Source organism: Pollachius pollachius (genome assembly GCF_949987615.1).
Source record: "Pollachius pollachius genome assembly, chromosome: 8".
Lineage (NCBI taxonomy): Eukaryota > Metazoa > Chordata > Actinopteri > Gadiformes > Gadidae > Pollachius > Pollachius pollachius.
In genome coordinates, this window is record NC_136941.1 from 14,112,661 (window position 1) to 14,132,660 (window position 20,000).

General features: G+C 46.2%; 1 protein-coding gene across 4 annotated transcripts in view; it reads right to left on the reverse strand.

Moving 5' to 3' along the window:
• Positions 1–20,000, reverse strand: part of LOC307079747 (uncharacterized protein) — a 32,545-nt gene that overhangs the window by 12,024 nt on the left and 521 nt on the right. The window lies entirely within an intron of this gene.

Consider the following 20,000-nt stretch of genomic DNA (forward strand, 5'->3'; position numbering starts at 1 on the left):
ACTTAAACATGCATGAGAAAGAACTAGTGTGTAGCAGGCAATGACAAAAAATTGCAAATTCTGTGCGCTATGCTTGAATTAATGTAAATCGTATTGTATTATATTTCCGATAGAAGTCAGCACATGACCGAAATAAGGATGCTTGATTGGCCGTTAGCAAGCGCTGATGCCATACAATCATTGATTACTACTTCAGAAAAAACAGAAAGGAAACCCAAAATAACAAGAGCATTGGATTAGTGTAAACGGAGAGCGCCAGGTTTACAGACTGACAAAAGAGCATGGAGGGAAATGCAAAGAGAGGGGCTTGAATGTGTTAATTTGGGGGAGAGAGAGAGAGAGAGAGAGAGAGAGAGAGAGAGAGAGAGAGAGAGAGAGAGAGAGAGAGAGAGAGAGAGAGAGATGAATTGGAATACACCACCAGAGGATCTGGCTGTAGCTTTCTGTTTCTTAGAGATAAAACTGTGAGTCCTTTTTTTTCTTGTCCTCTTTTCTTTGTTGCCTCTCTGACTCCCATCCTCATGATACCCACCCACCACATCTCTCTCTTCATCCCCACACTCTTTCTTTCTGTCTTTTCTTCTCTCTCTCTCTTGTGCTCCTTCTCTCTATACTCATTCCTACTCTATCTCTTCCCTACTCTCTCTCTCTCTCCCCCTCTCCCTCTCTCTCCCCCTCTCCCTCTCTCTCTCTCTCTCCGTCTCTCTCTGTCTCTCTCTCTCACTCTCTCTCTCTCTTCCTCTCCCTCCCTCTCTCTCTCTCTCCCAATCTCTCTCTGCCTGACCCTGCAGAAACGGTAGACGAGGCACAACCAATGGATTTGCAGCAGCACAGCGGCCCTCCACTCCATCACACACCCCTGTAAGGATCAGACAGACGGATGCACACGCACACACAGACAGACAGAATGATCGACAGACAGGATGGGGAAACAAGCAGGCAGACTAATGCTGTGTGGGGAGGAAAGAGAATGTAACCTGGAGAATGAAAGAGACGGGGGAAGCCTGAAGGGAAGGCTGAGGAGGGAGAACACAGAGCGGGAGGAAGAAACGACAGTAGGGTGGGGGGGTGAAAAACAGACAGAAGGGGAGTAGGGGGAGACGACAGCCAAAAGGAGCGAGAGCAACATGGAAGAAAGAGGGGGGAAAAAAACATGGGATGCATGGAGTGATGGTGAGAAAAATAAAGCGCTCCCACTCCAGCGGAGACCGGGGGGAGTTTAGGGGGGGGAGGGTGGAGGGAGGGAGGTTGGGGGATAACCGAAAAGAGAAGAGGGAGGAGGGAGGGAACGACTGCGACGAGAGAAAGTGCATGATGTCAGGAAGATGAGAGAGAGAAAGAGCGATAGAGAGAGAGAGAAAGAGAGACAGAGAGAGAGAGAGAGGGAGAGAGAGAGGGAGAGAGAGAGAGAGAGAGAAAGAGAGACAGAGAGCGAGCAGGAGAGCGAGAGAGAGGGGGTAACTGCTGGGGAAGACTGGGAGGATGTTGCAGAGGAGGAGGAGGAGAGGAGGCATAAGAAAAGAGGGATTGGGTGGATGAGAAGGAGGTCATGAGACAACTATTTCTCTACACACTGAAATATTCAGAGGAGGGATATGTATGGAGGATAGAATATGGAGGATTGTGGTTACAGCTAAACGCTAGGAAGGGGAAATGCAAACCCAGACAACCTGTATGGCCATAACACAAATACGAATAGATACCTTAGCAATGCTGCCATGAGGCAAACAATGAATTTTGGTCAACGTTTTCCTGAGCTGTCCTCATTTTTAAAAACGACGTTGGTGGTCCTATCCAAAATGTTTTTTTTATTTCCACACTGCCTCCACTCCTCCCACTGCAACCATAGCCTTCACACCAACCTGCCTTACTGCTGGTGCTCCTGTTGCCTCCACCACGATTGCTAACAATAAGCCTGCTGCCTGCCGATAACTCTGGCAGATATGAAGATAATGAGGTCAAATTAAAAGCAGAAGAAAGAGAGCTGAGCAGAACGCTATGGGGGAGGATGCATGTAACAGAGCCGTGCAGTGCTATCGGTGTGTGTGTGTGTGTGTGTGTGTGTGTGTGTGTGTGTGTGTTAGGGTGCAAGTGTGAGTGTGTGCGTGTGTGCACTCTGTTTGATCTCAGACAGACATTGGAAATAGTCCCCCCTTTAGTAGTTTGCACTGCTGCAACCTGCCTTGCACACTCCCACCAGCTACACACACACACACACACACACACACACACACACACACACACACACACACACACACACACACAAATACACACACATGTGCACATGAGCCCACACACAGGAACACACATTTTGAATACAGGCAGTACGTTACTATACAAAAAATATTAAAGTATGATGCTAAAAACTAAACCCTAGACATCGCCAAACAGAATACCTCTAAAAAGTAGGAAGGCTTTAGCTGCTCTTAGAAGTGATTCACAGAAGCCACAGAACAGCATCTTTTCATTAAGGAGCTTACACAGGACAGCTACAATTACAACGGTTTCTACACTGCTCCTGCTGTGCCAGAGTAGAGGACCTGGACAAAATGGAACAAAATGGAACCAGTTTCTCTTTCTTCTTCTTCACCTAGATCATTTCACATGGCATAGGGGATCCACTATACAGAACAGGACTTTAAGCAAAGGAGACGTTTTGTGTTGCTATGTCAACCATGGAGTGTTGAGAGAACTGGCATTATTACACCAAATGTTGGGAACCACAAAATAGTAAGCAGTAATAGGCTACTAGAAGAAAATCGCTCAGAACACTATAAATACACACATAGCCCATAAACAATGATGACTGAAATACCAAGAGTTGCGTGTGATTGTGTGTGTGTGTGTGTGTGTGTGTGTGTGTGTGTGTGTGTGTGTGTGTGTGTGTGTGTGTGTGTGTGTGTGTGTGTGTGTGTGTGTGTGTGTGTGTGTGTGTGTGCGCGCGCAATGTGACAACCCTATGCTTTATGCATGTATGTTTACATGCATAGACATGTGTGTGACGTATGTTTGTGAAGTGTGTGTGTGTGTGTGTGTGCGTCACATCAGTGTGTGCGCGCGCTTTGACACACCCCCCTCCATCCGTCAGTCCATAGTGTTGGCCTACTGAGATTCGATTAAACAGTTGTCTGTTCTCCCTCCACAGCGTCACCTGAAAACCAGTTCATCACGCAGTGTGGACATTTTGCAGCAGCGCACACACAATCTCAGATAGCGGGAAGAAGTGGAGATAAGACGAGACGGCGTGGAAAAACAAAGCTGGCAAGAGTTGGGCAGATTAAGAAAGCGATAAAATAGAGGAAACAGACAGACTGTAAGCAGGATAGCCAGCGAGAGAAAGGGAGCGTGGCGGAGGGGGGGAGAGGAGGAAAGATGAAAGAGAGAAGAGGACATGCACGTGTCTTCAGAGCGTTGTCAGGGTAAGTTGATCTGAGGCCGTAGCCCACGGTACATTACAGCCCAGAGGTTAAAAAAAAAAAATCACATCTTGTCCGCCCTAATCTCTGCCCATGGGAATGCACCACGTTGGCCCGTGCATAACAACACTGACTGATGGGAAGATGAAGGAGACGATTGAGAGAGGGGAAGAGAGATATATAAATATATATATATATATATATATATATATATATATATATATATATATATATATATATATATATATAAAGAAGACAGAGAGGTGGTGGGGAGGAGAATGGACGGAGCGCAGCACATTGCACTACAGAACTAGCATCCAGACCTCTTGGGCCGGTGGCAGTGACCCGCCATCTCTAAACTGCGCCGCTACATCCGTAAACACACTCCAGTACCATGGATAATGATATCCAATACCACTTCAAATATTGAGCCTGGGGCCCATCGTCTGACCGGAGCCGACCCTGGCCAGGCTCGTAGAAAACCACAGATGAGCTGAATAGTGTCCACTATGGCTATTTATTTTATTCATGCTCAACTTTTGTCCTTGATCATCAATTTTTTTTACAAAAAGTCGAATGACTAGGAAATCGCACACCCGCTCAGAACTCTTTGCAACATTGGTTGGTTGTATAACGTTATGTTATGTAAGGCTGTATGATGATCTTTTGGGGATATGACACATCCAAATTTCAAAGAGACTAAAGAACACGGGGTACATTTTAAATTTTTAAAGCTAGCTCATTCTGTTTGTTTTTAGTCCCATAGGCGAACCCAACACACACACACACACACAAACACACACACACACCTCCCATATCGTTGGAGACTTAAAAACAAAGTTTCTTCTTTGTATCTTTTAAAAACAAACATGCCCATAATATGCTTGCTTGTTTGAACACAACCACCTTCAAGGTTTAATAAAAAAATGGGTAGATTAAGTCAGCTGGGGGACCCCAACGTTTCCTGATGCAACTGAACCAACAACGTCCGCGATGTTAGCCTACTTTCCTGGTTAAAAACAGCGTCGATCTCAAACGGCTCAACAAAGGGAAGGATGTGAAGACAGAGCGGCGCTGCGCTGCTCGTCTGAGACGGCGTCGGGGAGCCCCTTGTGTTTGTTCAGAGCGCCTCCCTGACCTGACCCCGGGGGCTCTGACGCCCTCAGAAGCCGGCTGGCCCGCCTTGTCTCAGTGCACCACTCACTGCTCCGTTTCACCGTCTTGCATCAGCCGGTGTCGCAGGGCTGGGTTCTGCAGCCCTGGAAACCCTCTGACAACATGCCGCCACGCCACAGGTTGAGCGGCTGTAAGTGAAGCTACTGACGGAGAGGGCGAATTGGGGGGAGGGGGAGGGTGCTGTTATGGATGTGATATGTGTGTGTTATTTTTTGGGACTTTTTGAGAAAACTTCAAAACCCTTTAACATTGTGTTTTTGTGTTAGTGTGTGTGTGTGTGTGTGTGTGTGTGTGTGTGTGTGTGTGTGTGTGTGTGTGTGTGTGTGTGTGTGTGTGTGTGTGTGTGTGTGTGTGTGTGTGTGTGTGTGCGTGTGTGGGGCAGGGGGTGTCTGTACGAGTGTGTGTCCGTGTACGTGCTTGTGTGTCTTTATGTGTGTGTGTCAGTGTATATATGTGTGTGTCGGTATGTGTGTGTGTGTCGCTGTATGTGTGTGTGTGTGTGTGTCTGTATGTGTGTGTGTGTATCCACAGTGTGCAAGGTTTTTAGGATTAGGCTGGTGACCATGCGAGTGAAGGAGTACAGAGCCCCGGTTTGTGCTGGTCTTCTCCCTCTTCAAAGTGTTCAAAGTGCCGACACAAGCCACGTATACAACACTTAATGTGCTGATCCCACACACCAGCAAAGCCAGCACCCTTTCTTCCTTCTCAGTTGAGTCACCTTAATTAACCAGAAAGAGTCGGAAGCAACATTCAGGATTTAATAGGATTCAATAGAAGGGATTAAGCAACTCTTGCTCTCTTGCTCTCATTTTCTCTCAATCTTTTCCCCTTGTCTCCCTTCTGCCTCTCCGTCTCTCTCCTTCTCCAGTATTTTCTGGTCCAACTCTTTCATGTCTTCCTCTCTGCTGCCTCTCGCTCATATTCTCTCTTACCAACCCGTTCCTCTGTTTATGGTTGAGTTCTGCGCTAACTTGCTGCTCATTACTTTAATGATGGTGCTACAGCTAGCTTCTTGTTCCAGACGGCACAGCATTTTTTTTTACAACATGGCAGTTTGGGAATAACAACGTGCACTAAGAAGTATCCACTGCCCATACGCTGATATGATGCACACACACACACACACACACACACACACACACACACACACACACACACACACACACACACCATACACGCCCACATTTGCACTTCATCTCAGATACACACACACATACACGACACACACACACACACACGCATCCCATGCGTACACACCATCAAATGCATGTGCGCACCACACACAAACACACACACACACACAGAAGCACTGAATAAAAATCAAAGCGTTGAATAAATAGAGTATCAAATCAAATCCAAATCCTTCAAATGCATTATGCATGCACACTCTTTGGCACGACCAATCAACAAGCAGCACTCCGTAACATGGCGGTGGCAGCGCGCGGCATTCTGCAAGTTACCAGCTACAATGCTAAGGTGGCGCGCGCGTCTCTATGCCGCCGGCGACTCATTTCCACCCACTAGGAGCAGAGCTAATGACTCTGCGCCGGAGAGCTGTGTGAAGACGAAGGTGTGCGACTGTGTGTCACCAGCATCTCTGTAGTCAAACTCCTCTCTTCATTGAACGCAAGTGATGTGACACAGAGGCACGCACACACACACACACACACATACAAACACACAGAGGGTGTGACAGACAGATATACCAAGAGCCGGGCGTCTCTGCTTTAGATGCATTATTCATCTGCGTGCCAATTTGGAAGAACCCTCAGTATTCCCCACAGCCGGCACTGGGAAAAAACTGTGAAAGAGAGAGAGAGGGGGGAGAGAGAAGAGAGAGAGAGAGAGAGAGAGAGAGAGAGAGAGAGAGAGAGAGAGAGAGAGAGAGAGAGAGAGAGAGAGAGAGAGAGAGAGAGAGAGAGAGAGAGAAAGACACACAAAAAGGAACAAACAAAAGAAGGCAAAAGAACAACTCAAACAATCTTTCAGCGCTCTGCTGCGATGTAGCAAAACATCTAAACAGGATTGCGAGCGATCCAAGGAGATTTGGTGCCCTGCGATTTTTTTGTGTTCTTTTTTTTGGTTCCCCGCTCAGCTTTGGCAGTGTCTGCAAACAGCAGATTAGCAGCGATTTCCCCCCCCTCAAAGAGACTTGACCCTGCCGACTCAGAGAAGAGACTCAGACGAGCCGCGGAGGGCAACCAAGGTCTGGCTTGCTGCACATCTCTGACACGCCCAGAGAGGGAATATGCAGACACAGCCATCCAGGTCAACTATACCATAGCTGCGTGACATGGTGGAATATTCAAGGTTGTGAATAATCCATTATTCATGGGGGATATATGTATTACAATATCCGCTATGTTGAATACAATAACGATGATATAGTTTAGGGAATATTGAAATCTAAATTTATGTCAATGCTAAATGGAAGATGCCTCTCTCTCTGTCCCTCTCTCTCTCTCTCGCTCTCTCTCTCTCTGTCCTGTCTCTTCAAAAGTGTGCCTGCATACACACACAAGCAATGACTTTAACAATGTGACTTTTGCAATAACTTGGTTCTTTCCTCGCTGCATGTCTCTAGCTTCCTGCTTTGTCACCGTGAGCATTTTGCTGGCCAATCACAACGGGTGACGGCAGCGGGAGCCATTGAACGAAGTGGATTCCCTGCTGAGCTGACCCATATTAACTCCCCCCCTACTTGTCAAGGCTGCTCCTCTCTTCCTCTTCCTCCATCTCCTCCTACGTTCATGACCACCACCACCAGCCTCGTCAGCTGTGAGAACTGATGTCTGTCCAGAGAGGCTGAATGGCCCGGGACACTGTCCTGTCCCGCCCCAAACTGGACCACACACACGCACATACGCAGGAGCCCCACAAAGAAACCTGCAGGTGTGTGTGTGTGTGTGTGTGTGAGAGGGAGAGACTGTGTGTGTGTGTGTGTGCGCGCGCGCGTGTGTGTGTGAGAGAGGGAGAGACTGTGTGTGTGTGTGTGTGTGTGTGTGTGTGTGTGTGTGTGTGTGTGTGTGTGTGTGTGCGTGCGTTGGATCAGTCGGATTTCTGTTTAATCTGTCCCACACAGCGCGGGGCTCTGAGCTCCCAGAAACCGACAGCTGTCCGTGGCTGGCTGGCTCTCCTCTCACCTCTCCTTACCATTTAACAAATGACACACACACACACACACACACACACACACACACACACACACACACACACACACACACACACACACACACACACACACACACACACACACACACACACACACACACCTTACCGTACACATCTACAATGCGCCCTTTCACAATGTCGCACGATGCGGTCGCATCTCCGTCCCGTGTGGTACGAGACACCGTCCTGGGGCACACAGTGACACTTGACGGCGTGATCATACCCTCCGTCGGGCCGCAACAAAAGCAAACTAATTCAGCACCGGTTCTGCTGTCACGGGGCGGCGGCGGCGGCCGTGACGCTCTGCGTTGGGGCACTCTCCGCACGCCACCGCTCCCGGGGTCTGGCTGTCAGATTCGCCCTTATTTATCACTTTCCCACTGATTCTGCTCCTTCAGCTTTGTCATTTTTTCTCAAGACAGATCGCTGTGCTGGCTCCCTAGGGAGTTCTTCAACACTGGGGAATATGTATATCTATATATAACTAGATATGTATTTATGTATGATACATCCTCGATTCAAATTAAGCCGACGTAAGGCCGCTCGGCCTTCTGCGAGATCTCAGGAAGAAAGAGAAGAAAAGTGGACAACAACGATGATAATCTAAATAAGCGTGGTCCAGCTGGGGGCTAAAAATAGCCCTCACACATCCTCTCAGTGGGGCCGATGACTTAATGATAAGAGCCGTGTGCAATATAGGTCGGAAAAGCACTCATACACATATAAGTGAGCAGCCATTGCAAACACACACACACCCACCCAAAAAACCTAAACCTTTAGACCGGTGGAGATTTTATGCAGATTTATTACAAAATGGAAAGTGTGTGTGTTTATGTCTGTTTGTGTGTGAGTGTGCCCACCGGTTCCCAGTAGTGAGTCGTGTTTTCACACTTGTATGGGGAGATTGCTATTTCTGTACAGAGCCAGAAAACTCAATTATTCATAACTGCCTGCTGCACTCACTTTACCTCAATAAGAGACAGGAGTGGGTGTGGCCCCAGCTGAGTGCCTGTGTACGTGTGTGTCTGAGTGTGTGTGTGTGCCTACGCGTGGGCTCCGCGTGCCAGGCGATCACTCGGGTAGGACCGCAGACATGCGGCACAGCAGGACAATGGCCTGCCCAGGGAGGAACTGTGCAGCCTTGCCACACGAGGAAGACATAGACCATGGGAGGTGGAGTCCAAGAGCACAGTAAAAAGAAGAAGATATGCCATTTGGTTCACTATCGTTTCATCCAGCAATCCTCATCATAGAGAAATGTTCATACATGGATTGCATTGCATTATTAGCTCTTTAGCTTCTGCAAAATTAAATATTACAATAAACATTTTAACCTCATGCATACAAGAAAGCATGATCTGAACCATATATTGGATTAAATAGGTTTCAACAGCAAAAAATGAAATATTTGTGAGGGAAATATGACGGCACATGTCGTCGAAGGCTTGTGGCCACAAGGTAGTCTTCTAACTCAGATATGATGTTGTGATGCTCAATATTGGGCTGGTCTTCTAATTACTATTGGGCAACTTCCTCCTTTATGACGGTGGTCTTTATTGACCCCAGTGCTGCGGTCACTAGAGGCCAGAGGCAGGTCAGCCGGGGGGGTCCTCTAGCTCTGCACCCGCCATCTGATTCCACTAATGGAGCGGGCACCGGGGAATACAACCAAAATCACTAGAGAGTCTGGCTCTAAACTCTTAATCCTTTGCCGTGTCCAAAAAAAAAGGAGGCAAACAGTGCATGGTTGCACTCCAATTTAACAGTGAACCTCGTCACTGCTGATGCAATCTGCATATTAAAACAGAGACCGCTCCAGTGAAGATCATTATCCAGCCAACGAATACTAAACAGTTTTTGCAAATGTATGAAATTAACCAAACAAAAAGTGTAAGGAAAAATAAACACAGTATTATCTTAATACTTCATACAAATGTCACTGAGCAGTGCTTACACAAGGCTAAGCTGTTGATCAGGAAGCCCATTTCTGGTTTCCTTTACTTTAGTGACGCAAACTTAGGTAATTAAATAGAAAGCCTGGAGATCAGAAAAAACACAGATTCAAATTAGAACTGCATTTATAGCTGGCAATTAAATGATGTTAACTTAATTAGTATGTTAGAAGGGTATACAAAGATCAACATTACCACATCGCTGTCCCCCACAATGGACAGGAAAACTGCGTTAATCCACATTGGACGGCCCTATTTCCTTTTTACAGTTGAGCCGTAAGCCTTTCCTAGCACCTGGGAGGCTGGAAAGTGTCAACAGCGGCCCATTCGAGTGTGCTGCTGGCCTTATTTCCCTGAGGTCAAACAACCAGGCATATGCACCAGTGATACATGTTAACAGTGAGTGCCATTCCTTCACTGTGAGACACAGTAGGCCTTAGTGGCTCTTTTCATCAGCAATGGCCTCTGCAAAAAAGGCCCACTCACACTCACACACACACACACACACACACACACACACACACACACACACACACACACACACACACACAGATCGTCCTACACCCCCTACACACCTTAATCTGTAAACCGGGGAGGAGCTATGGACGAACCAAAGCGTTCCCCAGGGGTTTCATATGGGATCGGGCGGCCAGCACTTGATGTGATCCCAGCCCTCTCATGTCAGCACTTTACATACAACACACATCCATCCCCCAGGCTGGTGATCTGTGTGTTTCTTTGTGTCTGTGAGCAAGCAATGTATGCATATACAGAGAGACAGGGAGAAAGAGAGAGAGAGAGAGAGAGAGAGAGAGAGAGAGAGAGGGAGCACAAGGGATAGAGAGAGCAGGAAAGAGATTGAGTAGGACAGAATGTAGAGAGAGAGAGTGCACAAGAGAGCGAGAGAAGGAACAAGCAAGAGGCCGCAAAATAGAGAGGAAGACATTGAGAGCAAGAGAGAGTGAGTGAGCGAGAGAGGAAAAGAGCGAGACACTGAGCGGGAGAGACACAGGGGGTGCGCTGTGAAGACGAGTGCATAGTGTATGTCAGTGCAGGAAGCTGTAGCACACCTCCCGGTTCCAGGGTGAGTCACACTCACAACTGCTAGCTTGCAGAAGCAGTCGCAGACATCCTGATGAGCAAACCATACATGCACAAGCAGCGCTGACGCTCAGCTTGCATCGACTGCGCGGGTGGGCCGCTGCAAACGCCCCAGACTTGCCGGAAAGGAAGAGGAAGCAGACGAGTACGGTCGTGCATCTGAGCGACAGTACATGAGGGAGTGAAAACCTCAAATGCTAAGTACCAAGCACCGGAACCTCAACCAAAAATCAGAACCCGAACACCCCAACACTGACACACACACAAACAATTTTTTGCGTGGCCTCGCGTTTAACACCTGCCTCAGAGGGCTGCTGGGGAACCTGTGTCTAATGCGACGGGAGGTTCTATTTCCAGAGTGGTTGGTGCCCGTTGAGCCGAGAGCTTATCGTGGCGGCGCAGACCGGCACTGGCTCGGCGGCACCGCCTGGCCCTACAGAGTGAAGCCATCGATTTGATTCCCCTCTTAAAAGCCGGGTCAACCTCAACAATGGCGGGCTTATGGAAAAGCCATTACCCCAGGTGAATTCAGAGACGTTAACCCACATACGCGCTCACTCCATATCTCTCTCTCTCTCTCTCTCTCTCTCTCTCTCTCTCTCTCTCTCTCTCTCTCTCTCTCTCTCTCTCTCTCTCTCTCTCTCTCTCTCTCTCTCTCTCTCTCTCTCTCTCTCTCTCTCTCTCCTTCTGGCAGTCCTTCACACAACCATGGGGGGGAGAGGATGGAGATGAGAGAGAGAGAGAGAAATCGAGAGAGAGAAAGTAGGGAAGAGAGTGTAAATGAGTGTAGAGAGAAAGAGCACAAGAGAGAGCCAGAGAGAGAGCGAGAGCGAGGGGGAGAGAGCGAGAGAGCAAGAGAGTAAGAGCGAGGAGGGAGAGAGCGAGAGAGAAAGAGCAAGAGAGAGAGAGAACACACATGTGGATTCCTTTTAATGGAGGATCCGAGCTCCTCTGTTTAGATGAATTATCATTCTAGCTTTTGATGCAATTTCTCTGAGTGGCCACACCTCCTATAGGCCTTCCGACGGGCTCCTTGCTCTCATACACTGATACCTCACCCATCGCATTCACACAACACCAGTCACTGATGACTGATTCAAGCCTGCTGAAGTGCTACGCTATACTGATTCCGATGTTCATGCAAATAAGAGGAAGTCCACAGAGATGAAACCTTGCCACCACATAAAAGAGCTGAGACTGGCGTACAACAGCAACTTCAAGAAAAAAACGAGCAAAAGTCACAAAACATTTTTACTTATTTTACACAAGGCGATCATAAGTTAGAAAGGCTACATATTCAGGGGTCCATCCTCCTTTCCTGTGATACGCATGTTTGCCACCGGATTGATTCCTGTACAGCCGTGTCATCGGGTTAATAGACAGCAGAACCTTCTTTTAATTGTGTAGGTGCACGGTATTGTTAAGTGGGTTAGCAGAGATCGCTTTAGAGCCCAACTGCTGACTCCTGCGTCCGCTATTGATCAGATGGCAGCGGACAGACACAAGAGGTGGCCTTATGAACTAAGTGAAGGCACACAAGCATTAAGGCAACCGGACTACCGGGGACAGGAGAGGGAGATGGATAGCTGTGTTGGAGTCCTATCTGAAAGCTCCTGGGTTTGATCTCAAACTAGAAGTCTGTCCTTTAGGAATCCACCTCTGCCTTCTCCTTAATGAGCTGAGTCTGGAAGTGTTTAGTTTAAGTGTGTTTGGAGTGTCTGCTGAACTACTAAATAGCAACAGTGATAATAGTTCACTACTTGGTTAACTATGAAGAAGAGAGTGAATGTGTGTTTTTACGGTGGGTCAAAAGAGTAGAAACAACAACAACAAGAGAACATCAATGTGTTTGAGTGAGAATGTATTTGCATGACAAAGACAGATACAGTGTGAGAGTCACAGGCTAAGGGAGATACGTCCTCAGGAACAAAGCTTTTTGATGAAGGGGTGAATATATAAATAACAAAGTTTTAATGATACAAAAAGCAGCCAAAAATAAGATGAATCGGAATAATTAAATTCCATATTCAGCAATATTATTACAGGGGAGATCATGATCACTTACAATATCAATATCCCACCAAAAAAATTTAACATCATATTGATGATTCAATTTAATGAAAAATATACACTATACACTATAAAATGAACATGTCACATCATTTCGTCATAATCGTCAATCGTTTATACAATGCCAAATGAAATACGTTTGTCACTTATTTTGTTTTAAATTTACAAAATCTATCTTCTTTGGTTTTTCTAATAGTGATGTGAACTCATCCGCACTGGCAGGCTCACTATTCCAACCAATAATATCACGTTCCTGCTGCCCGCACGCGATGACACAAGGCCGGCTAAAGTGTCATGTGTCACTTTAGCACAATGCAATCACATCCGGAAAGATCGAATCCCATTCCTATCGTACGCTGTTTTGTCTCAGGTTAATATCCTGCACAGGTACATCCAATGAGGGCAGTGAAACACACTCAGGATGTCACGCTCACGCCGTCGTTCAGCCTTAGTTGTGTCTCTTTCTGCTGCCTCCCAAAATAGCTCATTGCCTCCCTCAACGTTTAACAAGAAAGATACTGTCAGTGCAAGCACACTGTCGGTGCACATATACCTGTGCCAAAACACAAACCACATCTCTATATATACTGTGACAAACACACGCACACACACGCACACAGGATGTTCAACCCCTATGCACCATGCAAGAACACAAGACGACAAGAAGAGGCAGTCAGATAACAACATTGGTGATGTATGTTTGTTTATAAAAAGACCTGTTAACAAAGGCAAATCAAGCTTATCCCCCCCCCACCTCCTCCCAACATTAAGGGTTGTTAAACAGTGCCGGCGATGACATGGTCTAAACGGATCATGTAGCAGTTGATGTTTTGGTGTGAATGATCCCCTTAAAGGCTGAGTGCCGTCTCTGGAGTGGAGCCCGGCCGAAATGATGGGCTCCCCTCGAGCAAGTCTTATTAAGCAGCGCGACTACAGAGCGAGGATTCTCTTACCAAACCAATCAATACAGGATCTGCCCCTCCCTAGGGGGGCTCCACCACAGCACTCCCCTCTACTCGCCCTGCATCTCCCATCGCTTCCAGACATCACGACCGGATATGGCTTGTGTTTATCCATATGTGCATCTATATGTTTGTATTTTTTAAATGTGTTTATGTGTTTGCTTCAAAAGTGTGCTTTAAAATTATTAATACATGAATATGGAAATGTATCAATGTAATCCGCAACTTGCAGAATTATTAATCTTCTATATAAATTGGGGGGGTTTTACAGATACTAATTGGATACAAACATTCTGTATTCTTCCAGTAGGTATATCTGACGGAATCTTAATCATTATCTTCACCCATGCTTACTCGTTTAGTACATGATCAATAGCAATAGATTGACCCAGGCCGACCAATAGATTCTTTATCTCTCCTTTAAACACACAACCGCAAAATGGGTTAAGAAACTGTCTGGAACAATGTCTTCTATGAATAAATCAACAGCGCAGAAACTGTGACTGCACCTTGGTGCTCTTCTGGGGGGGAGTTTGATCCAGCCTGACCCACAACTGTATGCCGGAGGAATGGAGAATCAGCCAGCGGTGCTAAAGGTTATCTTAGCGAGACTTACACAACCTCCGGATGCATGTTCTGACTGGAGGAGATATGGGCAGAATATGAATGTGTATCGTAAACGGATAGTACAATGTCTTAGTCATAATGAAGAGAGGAACCGACGGAGGTAGACGTGGATGTGCAGTGTTTGCCACTCATGTGTGTATAGAACCGTACTTTCTATTATGTCTGTAGACGTGCATATAATCCAATCTCGATGTTCTCCCCGTGCCGTTGCATATAAGAAATTCATGGCAATTGTACTGACATTAAGGCAAGGACAAAAAGCACTGTTGTGATGTTAAGTAATCTCAGAGTGTATTTTTAGGTGGACGCCATTTTTGAGAATCATTCTCAGCTTTCAGTGACTTCTTAGGCCAAAAATAAAAGACAACTACACAAAAAATGAATATTCATGAAACTTTCTAGTCCACAAGGCAACAAAACGTGCCAATAGTTTCATGGGCGGCTGGTTCTCTTTCTGTAGCACGTCCACATGGCTGGCTTGTCCAATAGGAAGATGTCTTGCAGTCTGTTATCAATGTGTGAGAGCAACATTATGAGCAGACGTGTTATCTGCCATACTGGTTGCACTCATTATTATGATTATATTATATACATGACAGTGGTAACATAAATCAGGAAGTCAACTGAAAATGACATTATGTTGAACCGCAATAGAATTTTTGATGCCATCTTGTAGAATGACATTATCTCCTGGGGGACATCAACTCTAATGGAAAGTATTGGAAAGGGATGTAATGTTATGGGATGTAATTCAATGTAACTGCAGGAAAGAGGTCAAAATACTCATTCAGTACTGAAATAAATGTATAAACAACTTGAAAACAATACAAACCGTATTCTGTGCTCATGGACGTAGATAATAGTGAACCCCACCTTTGAATTCACTAAAACGATAAAAATACATACATAGAGAATCAGGTGAGAGAATGTGTGTGTGCATGCGAGTGGCTGTGTGTCTGTGTGTGGCTGTGTGTGTGAGTATGTATGTGTGTGTCAGTAGGGGACACTTGTACGTAGTGCCCGTGCTAACAAGTGTGTGAATTCATCATCTGGCAAGGGTGCGAAAATAATGTGACCCCAGATTCTACACACCAAGCTGTTAGTGTAGCTCCAAAAGCCCTTGAGTGTGAATGCTGCTGGATTGAAGAGACGGAATCTATCTACTTGTTACATTTTAGCATCTCACATGTAAGGGATCATTTCCATTGTTGCTTAGTGCTTTAAATTAAGATTTCAAGCCCAAAGGGATAATTTTGTCTCTCTGCTGTGTCCTGAAGAGAAATATCCTCAGGCTTTTCTCACAAGCAGTTTAGATGAAGATAATGATGGATGTGTACCCCAAATATGTACCCAAATGTGTGCAAATGCTTCCAAAGCTTTTATTTAAGTTTGCCCTTGCACTGTTGATGATGATGCCGGAGATTTCAGCCATAATTTGTGTTGTGTATTGCATACCATGCAAACAATCCAGACCCCAACAATGAGGGAAACAAGTAGAAATGTGGGACATATCGTACAGACGCTGAGGGGTTTCTGAAGGCTGTTCTCAACTCACAGCCAATCAAATGCTTGGTCTTGTTCTTTGAACATTTTGACAGACGTTACTCAGGTACTCTCTTTCTGTTGCTCTATGTTGTAATATCAGTTTTTTTTACTGTTACTTATTTCACACAAACATGCAACATTCTTACAAGGGGGGGGTTTTCGCTAATTGTCATCTTAATCTAAACCCATGTTTATGCCCAGCATACATTTTGCAAATGCAATAGATGCTCCCTGGCCCTGTCCTAGACCAATCAAACGACTGATCTTTTTCTATGAAGACACGTGACTGGTGTATTTTTGTGGTTGAACAAGGCATCTGTTCTGTCTTCCTTCCTTCCTTCCTTCCTTCCGTCGTGGATCTATATCTATCTATATATGAATCACTGTACATGTCCTTAATTCTTCCTTGCACTTGCTCTGACTACTACCTATATGATTTGGTAGTAGTGTGATATGGTTCTTTGCAAACTGTCATTGACATTAACGCTACCCGTTATGGTAAAAAAAACAATCATATTGCGAGTATCACAGCAGATATTACGATTGAGAAGTTATTCACGATTAGGGTGAATGATAATTTTTGCATTACAATTTTCATCTTTAATGAAAAAACGGACAATTGTTCGGGGCACATTTTTTATAACATCTGGAGAACCATATTTATAGGTCAGGGCCTCTCTGCAGCAATACAGTCCTTAGTTTATAACAGTGTTTGGTCAAACTTTGGTCAAATTTACCCTTCTTTATTATGCGTCTGCAAAAGATGCACATGACCACCTTGCGCTTCAGATAATATGTGGATACATTCTTCCGCCCTACTTGGCCCCTCTCTGTACTAGCCCTATGCACAGCGTTAATAATTGAAGACGAGTCAGACAGACATTGGGTTGTGGAACCCTGAGCCTGCTGGTGTGGTGGTCCTAGGTCCGTGGCTCTGATACTGCGGGTCCAGCCCACCCGGCTGAGGTCCAGCACGCTAAGCCCAGACACAAGGCTCTCTGAAGGACCACACATTATAATACACGCCCAGAATAAGTAGAAGCACTCACATACTTGCATGTAACGTTCATAAATATACATTAAAAAAAAGACACAAGACAAGCCAAACACACAGACACACATATGGAATATAATATATACATCCAGAAAAAGTCGACGCACTCAAATACTTGCATGTCACGTTCATAAATATACATTAAAAAACCCACAATACACTCACACACAAGACGAGCCAAACACACGCACACACACACAAAGCTAAATAATGCACACACATGAAAATTGTGAGAGCCACTAACAAGGGAAAGACCAGTCTAATGTCGCACATCCACATTCCCTCGCTTCATAGACACTTCCCAGGAACCCAGGGTAATGTATATGAAGACACGTGCAGCAATTCCCGAGCACAATGACATCTTTCCGGGTCCATGAGCAATACCATGTGACCTACAAACAACGAACTCAGCTTGAACTCCCCAGAACATTTAATGGTTTAGAAAACTGCAAGTGGAGGCCTTAACAAAACACTCAATACACTTCTCTTCGTCTGGCACATAAGAGAGAGAGTGTGTGTGTGTGTGTGTGTGTGTGTGTGTGTGTGTGTGTGTGTGTGTGTGTGTGTGTGTGTGTGTGTGTGTGTGTGTGTGTGTGTGCAGAATACACACACACACACATATGTATAGGTATATATATATATGTATATATAGATAAATGTATGTTTGTTGCCTGTGTGTTAACAGTCATAGGGAGTGTGGGGGGGGGGAGAGTGACGCAGATATAGATAGAGACACATAGATAGAGGGGGGGCGCAGAGAGAAGGGAAATAGAAGAGAGAGAGAGAGAGAGAGATTGTGAGTGAGAGAGAAAGAGAGAGAGGGTGAGAGTATCAGGGAGCGACAGCCAGAGAAAGAGAGCATTACTTGCTCTTGCTCTTCCTGATAGAGAGAGAAAGAGAGAGAGAGAGAGAGAAAGAGAGAGAGAGAGAGAGAAAGAGAGAGATCAAACACACTTGGGTCCAGGTATATGTGTATACCCCAGAGTGCGTGTTGCTCGTCTCTGTAAGAGATGGAGGCAGGAGAGAGAGAGAGAGAGAGAGAGAGAGAGAGAGAGAGAGAGAGAGAGAGAGAGAGAGAGATGGGAGGAAGGAAGAGAGAGGGAGGGTGGGAGGGATGTTGGGATGAGAGCAACCGCTCAACTTCTGTCCCCTGGGGTGAATCAGCAGAACCAGGGATGTAATCTCTGCCTGGTGGGGACCAGCTGACTGTTCAACAGCCCTCTCCTTCCCCGCTGCTCGTGTTCGCCCCGTGGACGCCACGCCACCCCTCCGACACGCATGACACGGTGACTACATGCAACATCAGGAAGAAGGCTCCCGTAAATATCAAGTGCAACTCGGCGCGGGGAGAGCACACAGCACAGAATATGGATTTTGTGCACTATACAGACAGAGCCACCACCCCCACAAGAGGATGTGTACCGGGACGGGGGGCTGCGTGTACGACACGGGGGCCGGGAACACAAGCGTGTTCGGGAACCCGGCTCCTAGGGTGCTGTGCAGCCCTGATGAGTTGGCCGTTTCGTTATAAACATCTCTCCCACTAAATACTAAATGGGGGCTGGTGGAGAACGTGCCAGCGGCCCGCCGAGGCCGGTGGGAGAGTAACACACTGAAGGGGGGTTTCCGTGCTGCTAGCCAACACAGATCATAGGAGAACAGAGCAAGTGGTGAATCAAATGAATAAACTGTAAACTCTCGCCCCGCCCGCCCGCCGCCCCGCCCTCGTGTGTGTGCACTGACATGGTGACCGCTGTTTAGGACCGGCCCAAGCTGGACTCAGTTCAGGGCATCGCTGAGCAGGGGAGGACCAACCTCCAGGGTGACCCTCCTGCTGGAGTCAACACAGTGATTGTAGTGAGGGGATGTATTCACACACACACACACACACACACACACACACACACACACACACACAAACTCACGCTCACACACACACACATTTGGACACTTAACACAAACACCCACACTCACTCTTGTACACATTTATACATAGTTATACACTCACGCACCCACATGCATATATGGACACAAACACCCACCCTTTTACACACAAACACACACATACACACAGACACAGACACACACACACACACACACACACACACACACACACTTATACATACACGCACAGTGGAGGCGGTAACACCCACTGCATTGCAAGTGGATTTCATTCATCTACATGCACAGAGCCTGCAGTAAAGGTCTGTGCTCACACCCACACACGGCACCCCATCACAGTGAAATCTAGTAAGATGTACAGGTGAGGCCGGTATATATACTGAACCAGACTCCTGGTTGACTGAATACTTTACAAAGGCAACAGAAACTATTCAAAATACTAATGCAAAACATTCTTGGTTGAGTGAAGATAGTGAGGACCATGTGATGGAATGTAACACGTTATGCAACCGTTCGGAAAATGAAAAGGAAACCATAAATTTCATCCGCACACTCATCTTTACCATTTCACTAGACTGAGCAACGATCTGAAATGACTTCTTTGGTTCCTGATGAAGAGTCGGTTCATGATTTATGATGTCAGAATCAATCCAGCAGGCAGTGCTGTAGCCTTTACCCCATGCCACCCACGCCCCTAAGGCCACAATATGCGGATTAATGATTGAGCATTGTCACATTAAAGTTAACGACGGGGGCTTTGTTAATTAGTTCCACGGCGATTTCACAGAAGTCACAGATGTTCACGTTAATTAAAAAGTTTTAAAAGGACGATGACGTGCAACACGCCCAATCCAATGAGCTACACGACATCAAAGAGGCATTTGCGCATGTATTCTCCTTTAGTCAGCAAATGAATGCATCAGTTTGTAAAGAGCAGGGCAAGTTCTACAAAGCTGACCGATTGGTTATAGCCTACGTTATCGATGGTTACTCCCGTGCACCGCATGAATGATTAATCAGACAG